The sequence below is a fragment of the Giraffa tippelskirchi genome, chromosome 2 (assembly GCF_054371585.1).
Source record: "Giraffa tippelskirchi isolate mGirTip1 chromosome 2, T2T-mGirTip1v1.2.pri, whole genome shotgun sequence".
In the NCBI taxonomy this organism is placed as follows: Eukaryota; Metazoa; Chordata; class Mammalia; order Artiodactyla; family Giraffidae; genus Giraffa; species Giraffa tippelskirchi.
Window position 1 is genome coordinate 127,125,445 of NC_137276.1, and position 22,239 is coordinate 127,147,683.

A 22,239-nucleotide genomic window follows, 5' to 3' on the forward strand; every position below is an offset into this window, starting at 1 on the left:
CTGCCTCCTGCTGGTTGTGGAAGCATTGTCCCTGCAAAAAGTTGTTGAAATGCTTGAAGAAGTGGTAAGCAGTTAGTGAGAGGTCAGGTGAATTTGGTGGGTGAGGCAAAACTTCGTAGCCCAATTTGTTCAACTTTTGAAGTGTTGGTTGTGTGACACATGGTTGGGCATTGTTCCAGAGAAGAATTGGGCCCTTTCTGTTGACCAATGCCAGCTGCAGGCACTGCAGTTTTCAGTGCATTTCATTGATTTGATGAGCATACTTCTCAGATGTAATGGTTTTGCCTGGATTCACAAAACTAGTGGATTAGATGGTCAGCAGATCACCAAACAGTGACTATGACCTTCTTTTGGTGCAAGTTTGGCTTTGCGAAGTGCTTTGGAGCTTCTTCTCGGTCCAACTACTGAGCTGATCATCAGTGGTTGTTGTATAAAATCCACTTTTTGTCACATGTCACAATCCAATTGGGAAATGGTTTGTTGTTATTGCATAGAATAAGAGAAGATGACACTTCAAAATGATGCTTTTTTTTTAATTTGCAGTCAGCTCATGAAGCACCCACTTATTGAGCTTTTTCACCTTTCCAATTTGCTTCAAATGCCAAACGACTGAAGAATGGTCAACGCTCTGAGTTCTTGGACAACTTCTAAATGTAGCTGTAAGAGGATCAGCTTTGATGATCCTTTCAGTTAGTTGTTGTCACTTCCAATGGTCAGCTGCTGTGCTCATCTTCAAGGCTCTCATCTCCTTTGCAAAACTTCTTGAACCACCAATGTACTGTACATTCATTAGCAGTTCCTGGACCAAATGCATTGCTGACGATGCAAGTGGTCTCCACTGCTTTACAACCCATTTTGAACTCTGATTAGAAAATCGCTTGAATTTGTTTTTTTTGTCTAACATCATTTCCCTGGTCTAAAGTAAATATAAACAGCAAGTAATAAGTCATTAGCAAAAAACATAAAGATAGAAATGCACATTAAAATGATGTAAAATATAAGCACATTTAAGAATGTATTCAAATATAAAACAAAGTTCAACAATGTAAAATTGCAATTACTTTTGCACCAACCTAAATATTTAGTTATTTAATAAACACATATAGCACGTACTATGGGCTTCCCAGGTGCCTCAGTGGGTAAAGAAGCCACCTGCAATGCAGGAGACGTGTGTTTGATCCCTGCCTGGGTGGGGAAAATCCCGTGGAGGAGGGCATGGCAACCCAGTTCAGTATTCCGTATTCTTGCCTGCAGAATCCCCATGGACAGCAAAGCCTGGCTGGCTACAGTTTATAGGGTTGCAGAGTCGGACACGACTGAAGTGACTGAGCACACATGCATAGTACTTACTAAGGGCAAGGCAGTCTTCTAAGTGATGAATATATGTTCATTCTCACAGCCACCACGTAAGAGAGGATCTTCTGTGTGTGTGTGCAGGTGAATGCACAGTTGACCCTTGAACAACACAGGGGCACTGACCTTTCACATAGTTAAAAATCCATGTGTAATTTACACTCTGCCATCCACATCCCCAGTTTATCTGTATCTGAGGACATCAGTCAATCACAGATTGTGTACTACTGTAATATTTACTATTGAAAAAAAAAATCCCTGTTTAAGTGGATCTTTTACAACCTGTGTTGTTCAAGGGTCTTCTGTGGATGTGTGTGTGTGTGTGTGTGCGCACGCACGTGCATGTATGAAACACCAAGGCACAGAAGTCAAATAACTTTCCCAAATTCACACAGTCACACACTATAGGCTATAAGACAGAGCCAGAATTTGAATTCAGGTATCTGACTTCTAAGTTCTTGTGTTTACTGCCTCTTACATGAATTGATGGGTAACTTCTATTTCTCTCTAGACTATAAGGGCCTTGAGGACAGGGTTTTATTGATCTCTGTGTCCCTCTAGGCCAGAATGGGGCCAGGCACACAATAACAGTGCAGCAAATGTTGCCTAACCCTCTTTCAGAGAGGCTGGAGGTTGGTAGGACTGTGTGCCTGGGGCAAGTTTTACCCACTTAATCACCCTGTCACCTTCTCTAAGTAAATAGCCCATGGCCTCTAATTGCTTGAGGAATTTTAAACTCATCCTGTGGTTAGTGGAACAAGTTGTGAAATTTTTGTGTAAAATAACTTTTGACATTTTTCTAGAATATTTTAACGATTTCTTTGAATGACTGGGAATTGTACAATTGCAATTTCCCTCTGTACTCTGTTGTTTATGATTCTAGGAAGTTTGGCTTGGTTGTGTCTGTTCAAGGTCTGTGGGAGTTCAGGAATCTGCATGCCACACTTTGAGATTTCAATCTGCCTTTCACCTGCCTCAGAACCCTCATGTCAGTTAAAGGCAAATTCCACCAAAAAATAACAGCAACAAAAAACCCAACAGCTTTAAAGGATCTGGAAGGGGAAGCAAATGCCACAACTTGCAGTTTCCCTTGAAATCTTTCCTAAGCCACATCTCAAGAAAGTGTTTTGGAATCACAATTTTATATTTCCTGTAATTTGAAGCATTTTGAAAACATACTTGTTGCAAGTGATGACTGGTTAGAAATAAATTCCTGAGTATTAGTTCCACAGAGAAGTAATCATCAGAGCTTAAGAAAGCAAAACATAGAAAATATGTTTTTTATAAGGATCAAGCTGGGGATCTTCCTTATTTTGTTTACAATCAAAAGCAGGGCCTTGCATTGCAGCACACTTTCTCTTTGTAGTTCTGGTTTTCCCTGGCTGGCCCCACCTTATCTCTCTCTCTTGCGCGTGCAAACACACACACACTTTTTTTTGTTGTTGGTTCCTATTTGGAATATTATGAGAAAAAGTGGTCTCCCTACCATAATCCCCCATGTCAACATCCACTACTATGGTCAATCGCTATATAACATTTACTATTATCTAACGTGCATGATTTTCTTTTCCCCAAACTGGAAATAGTTATCCATGTCTTTCTATGATCAGATAGTGAATTACATCAAAAACTATTCTCTCTCCCTGTTTCCCTCCTACTCTTGCCACTCTCCTCCCATCTCTGACTTTAGAAACAAGTCATGGATGTTTTTACAGTCAGAGTATCTTGAGGGAGGAAATAGTTCTATTTCCTCTCGAGGGCAATCTAGCAAATTCTGCTACCACCCGAAGAGGTGTGACTCAGTAGAGCAAGGCCAAAGGGATCATATGGTTGAATTCAGACCCTGAACTAGTTTCTTTAGATGGAAATGGCTTTGCCACTGATTGTTCATGGCGTATTAAGGGCTATGGGTTGCAAAGATTGTAAATAACAAGGATTTAGGGTAATATGGTTTAAGTTACTTATTGAGTATTACTTGTGGTAGATAGAGTGTGAAAAACATAACTGACACAGCCAAAGATCAAGGTTTCACATATTCACAATTAGAATGTGTATGTATATATGTATATGTAAATGAATATACATACTTATTTATGGCCTTTTTTAATCTCCCAAAGGATTTAATATTATTTACCAAAATACACATGATATAAAGAGAGAAATAAAATAGAAAACAAGTGGATGAGGGCACCAGGCCCCGAGAGGGTAGGAAGGATGCAGATGAAGCTGGAAGTGATCTCAGTACCTGCAGTGTGTGCTGTAAGGATGGGTCCCTGCTTGCGTTGGGCTACATGGGCTCTTTGCTACATGTTGGGCTATATTTGCTCAGCTGCTAATATAAGAGACATAGGCCCAAAACTGACTTAGCAGGAGTAAAGCCACTTCTGATACTAAGAATAACAGGAGGACCTTCTCATAGAGGGTATAGTAAAATAATGAATAATGAAATATTGCTGAGGAAGCAATATTCTCCAAGTGGTGAGTTATATTTGGTTGCTCCATTATCCAGAGTGCCTTATGGCTGGCAGATATTCACTCCTCCAGAAATAGTTGTTCTTCATTTGCAAGTTGCCTATAATTTACTATGGCTTAGAAATCTTTGAGGGAGGGAGAATGGCAAAATGCTATTGTTTTCCTAAATTAAAATAGGCAACAATACTTTGGCAGCTAATATATAGCCAATGTAGAATCAAAAAATTGTACATATATTTTTAATCCCAGAAGTAAAGATAATTTTTCTTCATCTCACTGAGTAGTTATTATTATTGCTTACTGTCATTCAATGCCATTTATTTGAATATTCCTCCTGTACCTTTTAGCATCTGTATAGAGGAAAGAGGGCAGAGGTTAAAAGATTTAAATAAAATTTCTTATATATTTTCTCTATTTGCATTAGATTCTCATTTTTTTATGAAAGTAATATATGTTCATTGTAGAAGACCTAGAAAATACAAAACAGACGAGTAGTTTATAATCTCACCATCTAAAAATAACTTTGAGATGCTATATAGTATATGTGTTTATGTATTCGGTTGGCCAAAAACTTCCTTTGGGTTTTTCTGGAATATCTTATGGAAAAATCTGAATGAACTTTTTGGCCAACCCAATAAGCAGCACATGCATTGGCTTAGTTTTCTAATTTTGTAAGGGTTACCTAATCACAGCCCTAAACACTAATACCATACCTTCTCTACTTACAGTTGAGTATAACTATTCATTTCCTATTTACTTTAAACACATAAGTAATGTGGAATGGGAAGAAAAGCACAAAAACAGAGCTTTGAGTATCAGGTCAAAATTTGACATAAAGTCTGACATTCACAAACAACACCTACCCCACTTTTAAAAAAAATTAAATCCTTTTAGGTCTCAGTTTCTACATAGCAAAAATGTCACCAAAGTGCTTCAGAAAGTGGGATGCACACTCTCACTACTTCTATTCAACACAGTATTAGAAGTCCTGGTCACAGCAATCAGATAAGAAAAGTATCCAAACAAAACAAAAGTATCCAAATTGGAAGGGAATAGATAAAATTGTCACTATATGCATATGACATGATACTATATATAGAAATCCTAAGGACTCCACAGAAAAACTCCTAGAATTGATAAATAAATTCAACAAAGTAGCAGGGTACAAGATTAATATTCAGAAACCAGTTGTATTTCTTTACACTGACAATGAAATATCAAAAAGGAAATGTAAAAAAATACCTTTTAAAAAAATACCAAAAAAAAAGAGATACCTGGTAATAAAACTGAACAAGGAGATGAAACACTTATATACTGAGAACTAGAAAACATTAATAAAGGAAATTAAAGAGTATTCAAAGAAATGGAAAGCTATCCTATGCTCTGGGATTGGAAGAATTAACATTGTTAAAATGGCAATCCTCCCCAAAGCAATCTACAGATTTAATGCAATCCCTATCAAATTACCCATGACATTTTTCACAGAACTAGAACAAATAATACAAAAATTTATATGGAACCATTAAAAGACCCAGAATTGCCAAAATAATATTAAGGGGGGGAAAAAAAACCAAAGTAGGAGGCATAACCCTCCCAGACTTCAGACAATATTACAAAGCTACAGTTATCAAAACAGTGTGGTACTGGTACAAAAACAGACATATGGGTTAATGGACCAGAACAGAGAGTCCAGAAATAAACCCACACAGCTATGGTCAATTAAGCTTTCGCAAAGGAAGCACAAATATTCAATGGGAAAAAGACAGTTTCTTCAGCAAGTGGTGTTGGGAAAGTTGGACAGTTCAGTTCTGTTGCTCAGTCGTGTTGGACTTTTTGTGGCCCCATGGACTGCAGTACATCAGGCTTCCCTGTCCATCACCAACTCTCCACATGTAAATCAATGAAGTTAGAACACATCCTCACACCATGCACACAAAAAAAACTCAAAATGGCTTAAAGACTTAAACATAAGATACAACACCATAAAACTCCCAGAAGAGGGCACTGGAAAATATTCTCTGACATAAATTGTACCAGAATTTCCCAAGTCATACCAATCTCCCAAGACAATACCAAAAAAAAAAAGGAGCAAATGGCACCGATTCAAAGCTTTTACATAGCAAAGGAAACCACAAACAAAAAGATAACCTATGGAATTGGAGAAAATATTTGCAAATGATGTGACCCATAAGGGCTTAATCTCCAAAATATACAAACAGCTCTATAACTCAACAACAAAGAAAACAAACAACCCAATCAAAAAGTGGGAAGATCTAAATCGATATTTCTCCAAAGAAGGCATACAGATGGTCAATAGGTGCATGAAAAGATTCTCAACATCACTAATTATTGGTAAGTTGCTTAAGTTGTGTCCAACTCTTTGCAACCCTATGGACTGTAGCCCACCAGGCTCCTCTGTCCATGAGGTTCTCTAGGCAAGAATACTGGTGTGGCTTGCCATTGACTTCTCCAGAGGATCTTTCTGACGCAGGGATTGAACCCACGTCTCCTGAGGCTCTTGCACTGCAGGCGGATTTTTTACCGTTGAGCTACTAGGGAAGCCAAATGCAAATCAAAACTACAATGAGATATCATCTCACACCAGTTAGAATGGCCATCATTAAAAATTCTACAAATAACAAATACTGGAAATGGTATGGAGAAAAGGGAACCCTCCTACAATGTTGGTAGGAATGTAAGCTGGTGCAGCCTCCATGGAAAACAGTAGAAGGCTCCTCAGAAAACTAAAACTAGAATTACTATATGATTCAGCATATAGCTGGACAAAACCATAATTCAAAAAATTACATGCACCTCTATGTTCATAACAGCACCATTCACAATAGCCAAGACATGGAAACAACCTAAATGTCGAACAACAGATGAATGGGTAAAGAAGATATAGTATATAGATACAGTGGAATACTACTCAACCATAAGAAAGAAGGAAACAATGTCATTTACAGTAACATGGATGCAACTAGAGATTATCATACTAAGTGGAATAAGTCAGAAAGAGACAAATACCATATGATATCACACATGTAGAATCTCAAATATACACAAATGAACCTATCTGCAAAACAGAAACAGGCTCACAGACGTAGAGAACAGATTTGTGGTTGCCAAGGGAGAGGGGGGAGGAGGAGGGATGGACTGGGAGTTTGAGGTTAGTAGATGCAAACTATTACATTTAGAATGGATAAACAACAAGGTCCTACTGTATAGCACAGGGAGCTATATCTAATCTCCTAGGATAAACCATAATGGAAAAGAATATAAAAAGCAATATATATATATCTATATAGATATATAGATATAACTGAGTTCACTTTGCTGTACAGCATCGTTAACACAACACTGTAAATTAACTATACTTCAATGAAAAATACAGAGCACTGTGCAAATGCAAATGTTATTGTCCTTACCAAGTAACATGGTGACTTGGAAGTTGGACCCCATGACGGGGGCCATAACAGGGTGCTCTTGACGCTTTAATGTTGAGGGAAAAGAGGAGAAGTTAGAAGGAACACTCTGGATCTGGTGTCCAGATCTAGAGTCGTGAAGTCAAGTTTGAATCCCTCTGAACTAGTTTTCTTTGTTGTCCTTTTTATCAGCATTTCCCTCTTCTAGCTTTATTTCTACTTTCCTGTCGTCTTGTTTCTCTTTTTCTGTCTCTTCTTTCTCTTCCTCCTCTCTTTCTACTTTTACTCTCTCCCTTCTCTATCTTTAATTGACCTGCATTCCAGACATTTTTTTTTTTATAAATTTATTTATTTTAGTTGGGGGCTAATTACTTTACAATATTGTAATAGTTTTTGCCATACATTGACATGAATCAGCCATGGGTTTACATGTGTTCCCCTTCCTGGACCCCCCACCCACCTCCCTCCCCATCCCATCCCTCTGGGTCATCCCATTGCCCCGGCCCTGAGCCCTTGTCTCATGCATCGAACATGGACATTTTATGTTAAAACAGGAAAAGAGTGGTAGGACACAGCCCTTAGAATGGAATTTGAATTTTGGGTCTCAGTGAACACCTTACATAAAGTCTATGACAATCTTGGCTTTAACCAAGACTACAGCTAAAAAAGAGAAACGATGATCATTTCTCCTGGATACTCGTATATGAGATTTATGGGTGGGTGGGGAGATCTGTAATTCCAGTGGCACTGCTAAGGGTGGAGGTGATCATCTTGGCCACCTACGTGATTGCTCTCAACCGTCCCTCCATCCCCAGGTCACAGCTGCTAGAAATTATAACTCTGGAAAATTTATCTGAATTTTAGGAGAGGAGCAGACTTTTCCTCTCATGAACTCTATAGGCAGTCTGCTACTTTCATATATATAAAGCCTTTCTGGAAGCACAAATGAAAACTGACTATCAAACATACATTATAAGGTAAGTCTAACTATACCAACTTAAACACAGTCTTCAAATATGTATTTCTAATATATAATATACATGCTGTAAACTTGGATCTTCCCCCCCAAAATAAAACACTCTGTCACCTGGCTTAAGTTCAACGAACATCTGAATAGGAATGCAATCTACAGCATTTGGCCTGTCCACTGATTTCTATCTTTATCTCAATAGTATTACTTCTATGAAATCCATATTTTTCACTAATATCAACTATTCCATTTTCCTACTTCCTCTACATTTTATAAGGGCTTCCTAGGTGGCGCTAGTGGTAAAGAACTCGCTTGCCAGTGCAGGAGGCATAAGAGATGCGGGTTCGATCCCTAGGTTGGGAGAATCCCCTGGAGGGGGAAATGGCAACCCACTCTAGTATTTTTGCCCAGAGAATCCCTTGGACAGAGGAGCCTGGTGGGCTATGATCCATAGGGTCGCTTAGAGTTGGACACGACTGAAGCCACTAAGTACACACTACATTTTATAAAATGCTAATGACAAAATATAGTAAAACAGTCAAATTCTTTCCACAGCACCACCCTCTGATAAAGATGGCTGTGCTGGACAAAGTAAGTGGCTGACTGGCCTTAGGCAGTTCCCCATATCCTGGCTCAAATTGTCTGTTTGGAAGCCAAGAAAAAAATCAGAATGTGGACACCAAGGTCTCTAATGTATGCTGTGTGTTAAAAAAAAAAAAGTGGGTCATGTGGCATTTCTACTAAAGGAAATATAGGAGCTGTATATTAAAAGGTGGATAAGGTAGGAAAAAAAGTAGCCTAAAGGTAAAATCTAAACAACAGCAGCATCATCATCAACAACAATGAAATGACTAAGTAGTAAGCATAATAAAGACTTTGATTAAGATATGCATTTCTATTATTTAATTTTATTTTATTTGGGGTATGGGATGGGTTTTAACGGGATGTGTGTTGAGGCATTTAGACAGAAGTGAGAAATATTTCTCAGAGACATTGCCATTTGAATATGTTTTTCTTGAAGCATTATTAAAGTTGACAGCAAAAAGTAAAAACTGGGACTATAAATAAGGGAAGTGACTATCATGTTCTAGGTACTTTGTGGGGTACAAAGATGAGTGAGATGCAGTCTTTACCCTTGAGCTCCAGATGTATTTTGTGTAATACTGAGAGTATACAAGTAAAAGGTGGGAACAATCAAAATTAAATAATGAGATTTATTTCACTGTACAAAAAAAAATTATTATATTTTATAAATGTATTTTATTTTAAAACTTAGAACAGTAGTAAAGGTTTTAAAAAGTTGCAAGTACAGTACAGGACAGAAACTTGTTTTCCTGAACAACTGGAGAGCACGCTGCTCACCTGATGTGTCAGCATCCCTGACTACTTCACTGTTCATTTCCAACAATCACATTCTCCCACATGACCACAGAATAGCCATCAAAATCAGGAGATTAACACTGAATCATTGCTAACTTCTAATCCTCAGCCCCCATTTAAGTTTTGCCAATCATCCTAATTATGTACATAGCAAAAGGATCCAGTTCAGAACCACACAGGGTATTTAGCGGTCACATTAGTTTTCTTCAGTCTTGAAGAAGTTGGTCTTCCTTTGACTTTTACAACCTTGACAGTTTTAAGGATCACATGGTAGTTGTTTTGTACAGTAACACTTAATTTGGGCTCATTCGACATTTCTTTGATTATATTCAGGTCATTTATCTTTGGTAGGACTACCACAATGTTCTCTTTGCTACAACTAAAGTGATGTACAATTCAGATTTGAACCATTGCTATTGAAGTTCACTTTGATCACCTAGTTAAGGCGGCATCTGCTCTTCCATTGAAAGTTGCTCTTAGTTTTTGAAACTGTTTCTCACTAAATTTTCAATTCATTCATGATGTAAATTTGTTTGGATTCATGGTTTTCTGTTTTGTTCAATAGATTATTATTTTAATTCTCAAATCATCCCTGATTTGGTTAGGGGCAGCCCCCTCAAGCTGGCTTCTCTATACTTTTGAGAATTCCCCATTCTTGGGAGCTTCTTTGGTGGCTCAGATGGTAAAGAATCTGCCTGCAATGCAGGAGACCTGGGTTTAATCCCTGGGTCAGGAAGATCCCCTGGAGAAGGGAATGGCAACCCATTCCAGTATTCTTGCCTGGAGAATCCCATAGACAGAGGAGCCTGGTGGGCTATAGTCCACGGGGTCACAAAGAGTCGGACACTACTGAGTGACTAACACTTTCACATATCACTTTCATCATTCTTGGAGCACTTCCTTGCTTTTTGATATAATAAGATGTTACATGCTCGTCATACTCTCCCTGACCCAGGTCTAGGATAATTCCCCAATAAATCTAGGCTGCTGTTACTGGAAAATCATATTTATGACTCAAGGTCTGGGTGCTGGGTGTGTTCATTACTCTTAAGAGTTTTGCTATTCCCAAGCCCTCTCAGTGGACAGAGGTAGTTATGTATATCTGTATCTATATCTAAAACATAGATGCAAATATCTTTAAAACAATGCAGTTTTATTTAATTACATGTATAAAGACATATTAGCTTTTCTATGTCTCTATACTCATTTATATTGAAAATCATGAGTTTATACTGATGCCTCCAATTTCAATCCAATACCATGGGGTTCATTCCAGTTTTCTTCCTTCCCATAACTCTATCTTCCTACTCTGACCATTAAGAACCTGACTCTTAATATCCTTAATTTATTTACTTACTTCATCAGTCTCCTAGTATGTAACCCATCTTTGCTGCCACCCTTTTACCCACATGGACACTCATCTCACTCGGGTTGAGATGCCCTGTCCTGAGCTGTCCTCACCTTGTGGACACCTGATTACCCTGTTTGGGCTTCAGCATTCTGTGCTGGGTGGCCTCATGCCTGGATGCTTTCCTCACTCTTTCTGGACTCTGACAGCCTACACCAGGTTGCCCTTTGTGGACACTCTCCTTACCCAGCTCTGACTCTGACCCCCACATGGGGCAGCCATCCTGGGTGGCCACTCTCTTGCTGGATTTGAGCTCTGACATCCTGCTCTGGGGCACTGTGGTCCTCTCCTTCAAGGGCAGATGCCTGCCTTAATCTGCCACACTTCATGTTTTGGGACTGTGTTCTGGGGGAGGGAAAAGGGGAGGAAGGAAATGGGAAAGAAGAGAAAGTAAATAAGTAATTTCTATTTGAAATTCTAAAATTTAAAAGAAAAGAAACAATGTACACTATATATTTGTTTCCCCTACCTATGAGAAGTGAGGCTTTCTCTAAGTCTTCTAACAAGTCGAAAAGATTAAACATGTTTTTTCTTCTGGGGACTAAGGTGCTGTTGGATAATTAGATTCCTTATTTATATTCTTACTTGAGGCTAGAAGGGAAGTGTCTTTTAATATACAATCTTTCCCTTTTTGAAATATGCCCAGAAGAATTGGAAAATAGTGAGAATTAACAATTATGGGTGAAAAGACTAGATTGTAAAGCTATTATAGTTTAAAATAAGGGTCAGCATTGCTCCCTTAAATCACCTCATGCAATTCCACCCTAAAGGCATTTATTCTTGTCTTTGTCCATCGAAAGGCATTGTAAACACTATTAATTTAATCCAGATGGAGTCAAATACTTATTTCTGACTCCATTTTCTTATTCTATGGAGGTAATTACTACCAAGAGATCAGTGATTTAATCTGAAAAAAATGCTTTTAATTATTATTAATCGAATAACCACTGAGTTAATAAAAATGTCTTAGGATATTATACTGAAAATTAATTGAATATAATGTATCTATCTACCTTCATGAAATTATTTCCTGAGGGAGATTATAGAGAAGGAACAATCCTTTTCACTTAAAGACACTTAATAAATATTCATTAAATGAAATAATTTCCTAATATTTGGGGGCTGGGGTGGCTTAGGGTAGCAAAAACAATTTTTATTTATCAAATTCTTAATATGGCAAACATCTCAAATTAATCAACAAAATTCAACAATTCAGTGCCTTGTCTGAGAATTTTAATATCTAGTTAATAAGCTGGATTTAAAAATGCCAATATAGTCAGTTGATTATTTTCTTACATAAAAAGTAGTAACAAAGTCAAATTAAGGTAAATAAACTAAAGGTAAAAGACCTAATCATGGCCATAAGACTATCCTTTTCTTTTTCAAAAAATATTCAAGAAGCCAAACAATTTTCTTAAATAAAAATGGAGCATAAAATACAGGTTTTCTGTCCCTGACTAGCTTTACCTTGCGTTGTTCCATGATTCTGGCTCAGGGTTTATACTAACTATAACATGGAAGAATTTCAGGGCCTTAATGCAAGCCATGATTCTGGAACTGTGGTCTCATAAATTCAGACCAAAAAAGAAGTGTGATGTTTTGCACTTGATAATGCACTGAGGGGTTTGAAGGGCTTATTGCAAGTAAGTAAAGTGCCTCTGCAGAATACACAGAATTCCAGGAAGCTAAAATTTCTCACTGAAGAAGAAAGATGACCAAAATACCCAACAATATGTTTAGTGATTCATCATGATCTTCAAACTACATTCACTTTTCTTTAAAAGAATGTGTGTGTGTGTTTAAAAACATTAAACAGAGTTGGAATACAGCTTCAAGGATTCAACAATCCCTGAAGAGCATCACATAACAGAATCAAAAGAAACAAACTGAAGGAAACTGTGGACAAAGATGAAAGGATCTAAGAATCTGGAAATCATTGAGTAAAAAGACTCCTGAACACTGAAAGAGACCCCCATGCAAGTCCTGAGAAGACAGAAAAGCAACGAAGTGTTGAATCAATAGGAAAAGTGCTTTGCTAAGAGGCAAGAACATCGCTTTTGCTTGCAAAGGCAAACAACTCTGAGACTTCAAAGAAAACTTTTTTTCTGTCTTTTTTTAAATTTCTTTTTATTTAAGTCTTTAAGAACCCAGTGATAAAACTGTATCTGATAATGGCTTTCGTAACTACTGTTTCATGCCCAGCATTTTAAGTCAGTTATTTGCAATAGCCCTTATAAGTCTCCCTTCCCCCACCATTTCCAGACAGACGCCATTCTGAAACTTTATCTGAATTAAAAAATGCTTGCCTGAGGAAACTGTTCTTTTAAATTTATAGAGCTTAAGGTTCTTAAAGCGGGAACTTTTCCAAGCACAAAACCAGATCAGGAGGGAAGGAAGGGCTGTTTTTCTGAGGGCGAACTTGCGTTCAGTTCATAAATATAAGATCACTGGGACCCATGTGACGACAATACCAGTTTAGGAGATTAGGAAAGGGATAGATGGGGATTCAGACGACTGAACCCAGAGGTTCAGAGAGCTTCTGACATTTCAGATTGTATCATGTGTAATATCAAATACTTGTGTATATGAAACCTCAATCATCTGTCTTTGAAGTTCTCAATGATGTTAAGAAGTCTTATCTGACCAGCAGATCAGGATTATGGTTCCCAGTTCTCTCCAATAATAAAATGATACATCTATGTTCTTTGCTGTGGAAATTTGAAGTGCTTCCCACAGTAAGCAGATCATATTTTCACACCCCATTGATGTCGGGTTTGGCTATGTAACTTCATTTGGTCAATGGAATCTGGGCACAGGTGACAGTGCCAGTTTTTAGCCACGATCTTAAGGGACAGTCCATGTTTCTGCACCCACCTCTTGCAGTCTGCTATCACCATGAGAAAAATATACAGCCATTTCAGCCTGGGCCTTTGAAGGAAGACCTGAGGAGCAGACCTGACCCCCAACTGAGAGCCTTAAATTCAACCTGGCCTCCTTGACTGCACACCCATGTGGGCATATATACAGGTGTGCCAGTAAGCCACTGACTGATAAATTCCTTCCCGAGCTGGCTTTCAAACTTTACTTCTTAGTATAAATCCTAAAGATCAAATGACATTACAAGCAGCCTCTTCATCCCTGCATATTTCTAAGGTTCTTTCAAAATAAATTGCTTCAAATTCTCCAAATACAAAAATATAATTAAATCCTAGATTAAATTATGCTTAGTATTGCTTAAACATCTTGTTTCACTTACTGTGATGGATAAATAAACCATAGCTGGGCTCCTGAATTTAAAACAAACTCATTTTAGTCACGAAAAGTAAACTAACTTGCAGCCATTATAGGTGGTGCAGTGGTAAAGAATCTGCCTGACAATGTAGGAGACATTAAGAAACTCAGGTTTGATTCCTGGGTTGGGAAGAGGGCACGGCAATCCACTCCAGTATTCTTGCCTGGAGAATCTCATGGACAGGGGAGCCTAGTGGGTTACAGTCCATAAGGTGGCAAAGAGTCAGACACAACTGAAGTGACTTACCATGCATGCACATAGCCATCATAAAGGGAAACCCAAAACCCTGGAACAACTCAATTCTCTATCTACTCCATATCTGCACCTGAGCTGCTAACTGTGGAGAAAGGAAGCAGGTGGAGGAATTCTGCTCTGCTGGCTAGGCTCATTGAGATTTATTGTTTCTGCTGTCACACAGTCACACCACACTTCTGTGGTAAGCTTCCTCTCTCCACCAGAGGGATCATTTCAGAGTCTCTTCTCAGCCCTCTAGCATCTTCCCTAGCTTCACTCTCAGCTGATGACTTTGGTTCTGTTAATAAATTCACTGAGAAAATAGTAGCAATTAGCAGAGGTCTGCCTTATCTTCCTACATCTAGCTCTATCTGCCTCTATCTTCCCACTGGTTACCTCATTCCAACAGTCTCTGTGCCCATATGGGACAACTTCTCCACTGTGCGTGGCATCACAGAAGCTCATATTGTCTTGTCTCCTCAAGAATTTTGCTTTTGCAATTATGCCCTGTCCTACCTGCATTGTCACTTTCCACCTCCTTCAGAAATCATTTGCATCAGCATACAAATGTGTGATGTATCTCATATTAAACCACCCTCTATTCATCCAAATTCTCCTCCATTATAGCTGCTCTTCATTGCCAAACTTCTGTAAAACTGTTGTTTGGATTTGCTGTCTTCACTTCCTCATTCTCTCTATAACTCACTGCAATCAGGCTTTCATCTTCTCTGCTTCAACACAACTATTCTCAACAGGGTTGTTGGGGTCTTCTGTGCTGCCAGATCCCTTGGTCATTAGCATCTAATTCTGCTGATTACTCCTTTTTCTGTGAAATACTCTCTTCACTTGGGTTCTAAGTTCACCAGCCTTTCCCAGTTTCTTCCTACTTTGCTGGAAGCTTCCCCATCTCTGCTGGCTTCATCTGATCCCCTGGACTCTAAGTGTTGGAGAACCCTATTGGCAGTGTCCTTGACTTGCTTTGCTTACCCCTTACAGGTGATCTTAATCAGTTCCACTGGCCATTTAATTGTGGATTAATCCCAAATTTATATCTCCTCTAACTCCAAACTCATACACCTATCTGACTACTAGTCATTCCACTTGTATCTTTAATAAGCATCTCAAACCAGACGTGTACAAAACCCAAACCCTTAACTCCCATAAACTGTTTCTTCCCCAGCCATCTCTGTCTCAATAATGGTAACTTAAATCAATCAGTTGTTGTTTTTACTGAGTCCCTGAGTCACGTGCGGCTCTTTGCAACCCCGTAGACTATAGCATGCCAGGCTTCCCTGTCCTTTGCTATCTCCCAGAGTTTGCTCAAGTTCATGTCCATCGAGTCAGGATGCTATCTGACCATCTTGTCCTCTGTCAATCTGTAGTTCAGGCTAAAAACATAGCTGTCATCCCTGGTACTTTGCTTTCCTTCACTCCCCAAACCAATCAGCAAAGCCTACTGGCTCTACCTTCACATTATCTGAAATTTGAATACTTCTCACCACTTTCCATGCCCTTGACTTTTTTCTGGGTTCTGCCAATGAGTAGATCAGCAGGACAGCAGAGAAAGGGACCAGAGCAAGGCCAGGGTATTTCTTCCCTACTCTCTCTTTGCTTCAGGCTTGCATCTCTAGCAGTAGTTCTATCCCCACATTCCAGAGGCACCTCCTCCACGGCCCCATGGCTTCTGGGCTCTCCTTTGACCCTGTTCATTTCTTTCTTTGCCACTTCAGCCCTTAGGATAATATTGCCTTGCCTCTTTTGCCTTGCACCCTGCTCCATGCTTCTGGAAACAGCTCCCTCATCAATCTCTTCATTTGAACCATTTGAGAGTGAAGTTCTTTGCTGGCTGGCACACTGATCAACACACTACCCTATGTAAAATATAATTTATCTCCGCTTTTTATCTTTAACTTTTTTTTTCAAATACATACTATTCACTAACATTTATTATCTTCTGCCCCCTCCTCCCTTTTCTAAAAAGTAAACTTTCTTTTTACTTTTACTTTTGTATCCCTAGCTTCTAGAAGAATGCCTAGTATAGAGTTTCATGTAAATATATTGCTAGTAAAGATAAGAGCTTCCCTGGTGGCTCAAACAGTAAAGAGTCGGCCTGCAATGCTGGAGACCTGGGTTCGATCCCTAGGTTGGGAAGATCTCCTGGAGAAGGAAATGGCAACCCACTCCAGTATTCTTCCCTGGAGAATCCCATGGACAGAAGAGCCTGGCGAGCCCCAGTCCATGGGGTTGCAAAGTGTTGGACATGACTGAGTGACTAACACATAATAAAGATAATATGCTCCTGACATATTCTTAACAAAAAAAGCATGAATTAAAGAATATCCTGGCATATTCCTATTAAAAAAATTTACCTATTTAGATTGAGTACTAAAAAGAAACATCTGGATGTATATACATATATACATCAAATTAATAGTGGCTACTTCCTGGGAAGTGGATGATAGGATTTGGTTTTCTGCTTTGCACACTCTGTATAGTTTGCATTTGTAAGAGAAGTAAGCAGCAAGTAGGACTGCTGAAAGTCTACATGAAAAAAAGCCTAATTTTTTTGGCAAAGTAGAAAAAGTCATCCCCCCACTATAAGGTAGATACAGCTGCCTTGGCACCAACAGTTTTACCACACTGATACCAGATAAAGCCAATTTTCATTTAGATTCAGAATTAAAATATCCATTTATTAAAATATTTGACAGTCTGAAGAAATGCAAGAACAGTTCTTTAAATGTATAAAATTGGATTTATAAAACAAAATTCCAAGTTATGCTCCTGAGTCTTTAGTACTCTATTTTAGGAATACTTCCAGTGTCTTGTTTGTATTCTGACTCTAAAAAATACTACTTAATAAAACACTCTCATTTTGGATATATCTTATGTAGATTTTTTTCTTAAACATTCTTTATTAAAAACATCTTTGCATCTGAAGTTTATTTGTTTTGGCAGTTTTAAATCACAATATCCAGATCTGAATTATTTTTTCTAAATAACTCATTGGCTTCTTATGTAGATTCCAAGGCATGTATCAGAGTCTGTCACTGCAATCCATATCAATATTTTTCTAAGCAAACAGATAATCAGAGGGCTTTAGGATTAATTACATGCTTAAACATTTAAGTTTAAGCACTGACTAAAAATAGTCAGTGAAGTAAAATGTCCAGAAATCTCTTTAGTATTCTAACTAAAGTCAGCCTTGAGAAATGTCTTGGCATTGTCAGGATTTAAGGAACATGAAGATTGTTGGGAAATTCTTATAAGATTTTAAAAGAAATAAGAACACCATGCTGTAAAACGTAGGAAAGGAACTCAGTATTTTTGTGAGTACCAGGTTTCCTCATAAAAATGGAAAAAGAAATGTAATTTGATCTGCGTGACTTTTTGCCAACTCTGGTTTATTCTGTTGCTTTTGTTTGGAAGGTTTTGGCCGTTGGGTTCTTGGACTAAGGCTTGAAGAACCCTGAGCTCCAGTGCCCTTGACCTACCAAATGGCATAGGGATATTGCATCTTTTCATATTTACGAATCCTGGGACAAAGGGGATTATATTACTTACTCTTTAGAAAGTGTTTGAGAGTTTTTATATGAAAAGTTGAATGATACATTGAACTCTATATAGCAGCTGGAGGAAATCAGAATGGGGCTGCGGGGGCAGATTGCTCTGCTGACTATGGGCTCTGTAGGGCTTGCCTTGCAGTGCTGAATTCAGGGCTGACCCCACGTGTGGCTTCCAGAGCATGACTTTTTCTTCATCCTCTCTCACTGTTCTTCCTCCAGTTCCTTTGCTGACTCCCCTTCTCTGACCTGGCTGTGAAATGCAGGGATTCTCCAAAGTTCTACCTCCATCTTTTTCTCATCTTGCATTCCCTCCGTGCTGGAGCAGTCTTTTTCACTCTAGAGGTTCCAATCATATTTCCAAGTATCACTCAGGAATCTGTCTGGGCACCCCCTAGGTATGTCACACACAACACCTCCCAAATTTAGCAGGTCTTCCAGCCTTCCATTAAAGTGTCTTCCTTCCCAAACTCCTGTTGATAAAGTGTCATCTTTTCATAATCTATGAAACTGGAAATGCTTTCACCTCCTTTGACTCCCACCTCCAATCAATACCCTGCTTCTGTTAAGGCTATCTCAGATGACTTCTTCTCCTTCATTTCTGATAAGTAGCCATATTCCATCTATACTACCTACAGTGTTGCTAATTCCTGTCTCCCTTCTCTATCCTAGCTTCCATTGCCCTTGTTCTGACCTCATCACCTAGTGCATCAACCAACTAACTGGCCTCCCTGCCTCCTTCACTCTTCATTCCATCCTTCACATGGCTGCCAGAGTTGTTTCCTAAAACACAAACCTAATAATAATGATCCTCTGTGAAAAAGCATTGGTTGCTGCCTCATAGTTTGGCTTTAGCCTCATTTTCTGGCTTCACTACTTCTCCCATCTACATACTGTAATTCACATGTGCTGTTTTCTGCTTGTCAAGCCACCATAAACTTCCACAGTCCCATGTCTGTTTGTCCTCCTGTAATGTCCTTCCTGCCTTTTCCACCTGGTCAAATTATACTGGTCTCTCAAGGTCCAGCTCCATCAGAAAGACAATAAAATATGTTCACAGTAGGATCAAATATCAAAATATTTGATATTCAGCCCCAAGGGGTTGAATTAGCGAAAAAGAAGATATCAAAATGTCACAGTATGAACACAGGATGAGGGTTTATTTCATTAGCTGAGAAATATAACTGAACTTCAATGTGAGTCGAATGTATTGTCTATGAATGCTCTGTTCCTCCTAGACTCGTGTCATTGGTGTGACTTGCCTTGAACAATCTTTCCTTATATTCCTACTTAAAGAGAATTTCCATATTTTCTTATTAAAAACATTGCAATGAACATATTTCATGGACTACTTTTTCAAGGGCATCTGTAAGTTCCTAAGAATGAAATTGCTGAATAGAAGGAACATGATATAAAACACTTGATATATGTTGCCATAGTGCAGTGACTACCTTTATACAAAGGTGTATGAAGATGCCTAGTTTCTATGCCCTCATCAGCAGTATTATCAAACTTAGATTTTTGCCAGGTTTAAATATTAAAAAATGTTATTTTGGTTTATGCTTCCCTTAATTATTAACAAGGTTTAACATCTTTTCATATGTGTATTGGTCATTTGTATCTCTTTTCTTGCTTTCCCTGTTTTTATCTTTTGTTCAATATTCTATTTGGTTGGTCATCTTTTTCTTTATTGATTATACTTGTTCCTTGTAAATCTGTTTACAGTATGGGTTGTAAATAGTATTCCAAATTAACCAATTGGTTTTTGATTTTATTCATTATTATTTTTAATTATACATAAGTTAAAAATTTTTGTAGTCAAATTTATCAGTCTGCTTTATTCTTCAGAGTTTTGTGTTATTCTTAGGAAAGTCTTCTCTATTCTAAGATGGTAAATAAAACCAGTCTTCTTCAAGTGTTATTATGGTTTCTTTTTCAGAGTTTAAATATTTGATCTATATAAAATTTACTTTCATATAAGAAGTAGGATAAGGATTTGTCTTAATTTTCCCAAATGGTTCCTAGTTATGCCAATCTCACTTACTGAATAAACTTTTCCTCACTGGTCTGAAATGTAGCTTTTATACTAAATTCTGGCATACAGTTAGGGTATAACTCAACCCTATAAAATTTAATTAGAGAAAATTTATGGTGCCCTAAACCACTAGTTTAGGGGCTCCAGTATTAAACCAGTGTAATTCTGGATCTAGATCTGCTAATGGGTATAAATTTCACCATTGCAAAACTCACATGTCAAAGATGTATCTTTATTTCTCTATGACTGAACGTAATTGAGCCCTTGAGCCCCCATGTCCATTCTGTGGCAGAATACTTAATTCAGCCAATACAAGGTATCTATCTTCCACAGATGACCTAAGCTCTGGGGATTGGGATGATGACAGCTTCACTCTTATGCAGGCTTTTGTGAAGGGGATGAATATTTAATAGCCATCCTCTTATCTTTTTCTGGCATCTACAAGATGTAATAAGAACCTGCCTGGTCCATATAACTATGCACTGGCATCTGCTCATGTCCCAGCCGCAGGCCTCAGTTTGCTAGTTCCAGGGCTCTGTGTCCTCCTTCCCCATTCTGGGACCTCTCTTAGCTCATCTGAGCCCTTTTCAGAGCTGGAGGTCTGGGAACACCTGACTGCTTTTCCTGCGTCACCTCCAGGTGCTGAGTCTCTATGAAGCTGCGCTCATGCCCATCCATATGGGCATCTCTTAACCTTTGCCACATCGCACCTCTAGCCTCCTATTGGACATGGGCTTCTCCCAGGGGCTTTCAGCGTCTCTGGGTTGTACCCTGAGATGAGAGGTAGAAGTTGCTTGTGCTCTCAGGTCCCTCTAAAAACCCATCTGGGATTTTTCTTAGAGGTTCTCACTCTAGCACCACGGGTGTGAAGCTGGGACATGCAGCATATGGAGGTGCCTTTCTCAGGGATTCATATCAATTATTCACTGTCCTGCTCTCCTTTCCTAACTATCTTCTTTCCTTCAATCTCTGAGATTTTCCTCTGGTTTAGGGGAGGGGCAGTGGCTCTGTGGGGGTGGGGGGAGGGAAAAAAACAGCTTAATCATCACCCTGCACTTTTCCAACTCCCTTGTTTATAACACAGACTTTGACTATACTATAAACTTTTTGTTCCATTCATTGGATTCTGATACTCAAAGCCAAACTTTTGGAACCAAAACAATGTTTTGTCTCTCAAAAGCCCAATTCATACAAATCAAAATACTTTGGCTTTTAATAAGCTCACTTCTGTTATGAATTTTAAGAGCCTGTTTTGGAGCTAGTGGCTAAGAATATGATTCTTTGTTCTTGCTGAACTGGGAAGATTACTGGCCACAAAGCCTGGGGGAAGGATGCACGGAGAGAGTCTTTGTTAATATCTCAGAAAATTATCTGCAACACCAAGTCCTTGATCCGGTCTGTGGACTCCTGTCTCCATCCCTGTGATCACTCCTTTGGTTATCGGATCTATTTCAACCAAGCTCCATGGTCCTCCCAGTTCCTTTCCTCTGCTCTTTCTTAGACTCCACTGCCTTTTGAACTAGAGTCCTGCCTTGCTTCTCTCACTGCCAGTCCTCGCAGGGACTAGAGACTCAGAATCTACCTTCTTTGAAGGGGCCATTATTTTGATTATAGAGCTGTCTACCTTTTAGACTTTCGCCTACTCTGTGCTCTGGAACCTCCTGATGTAATTTTCCATCTGCCTCCTGTTGCAACTGCTGGATCTTCCCAGATCACCTCCCTGCATCACCCAGCCCCTCGGATTAACAGGATGGTGGTAGAGCATCTAGTGTGGGAGTCAGGGGTGGGCGGTGTGAGATGCGCTCAGGAGTCAGTGTGTGAGGAGAGCACCAAGGAGAATTACTGCAAGAAAGGTTGCATGGACAGAAGGTGGATCACCAAGGACAAAGCATCATAATGTTACTTATAAGGTCTCGTCTGTGAGTCCTCACAGACTAGTGCTTTGGTGTATTTCTGTAGTTAGTGACTTTCTTTCATGACACGACCCTCTTCCCTCCCATTTCATCTCCTATCTCTGAATATTTTTTAGGTCTAACTCTAAGTAGTTAGTCATCACAGGGATTTTACTTCCTTCATATCAGGGGGTAGCCACTGTCACAGGTTTTTT

General features: G+C 38.9%; 1 long non-coding RNA gene across 1 annotated transcript in view; it reads left to right on the top strand.

Annotated features, from left to right (window-relative positions):
- The window catches only part of LOC145538498 (uncharacterized), a 57,846-nt gene that overhangs the window by 33,838 nt on the left and 1,769 nt on the right, over positions 1-22,239 (top strand). The gene's annotated exons all lie outside the window — the stretch shown is intronic.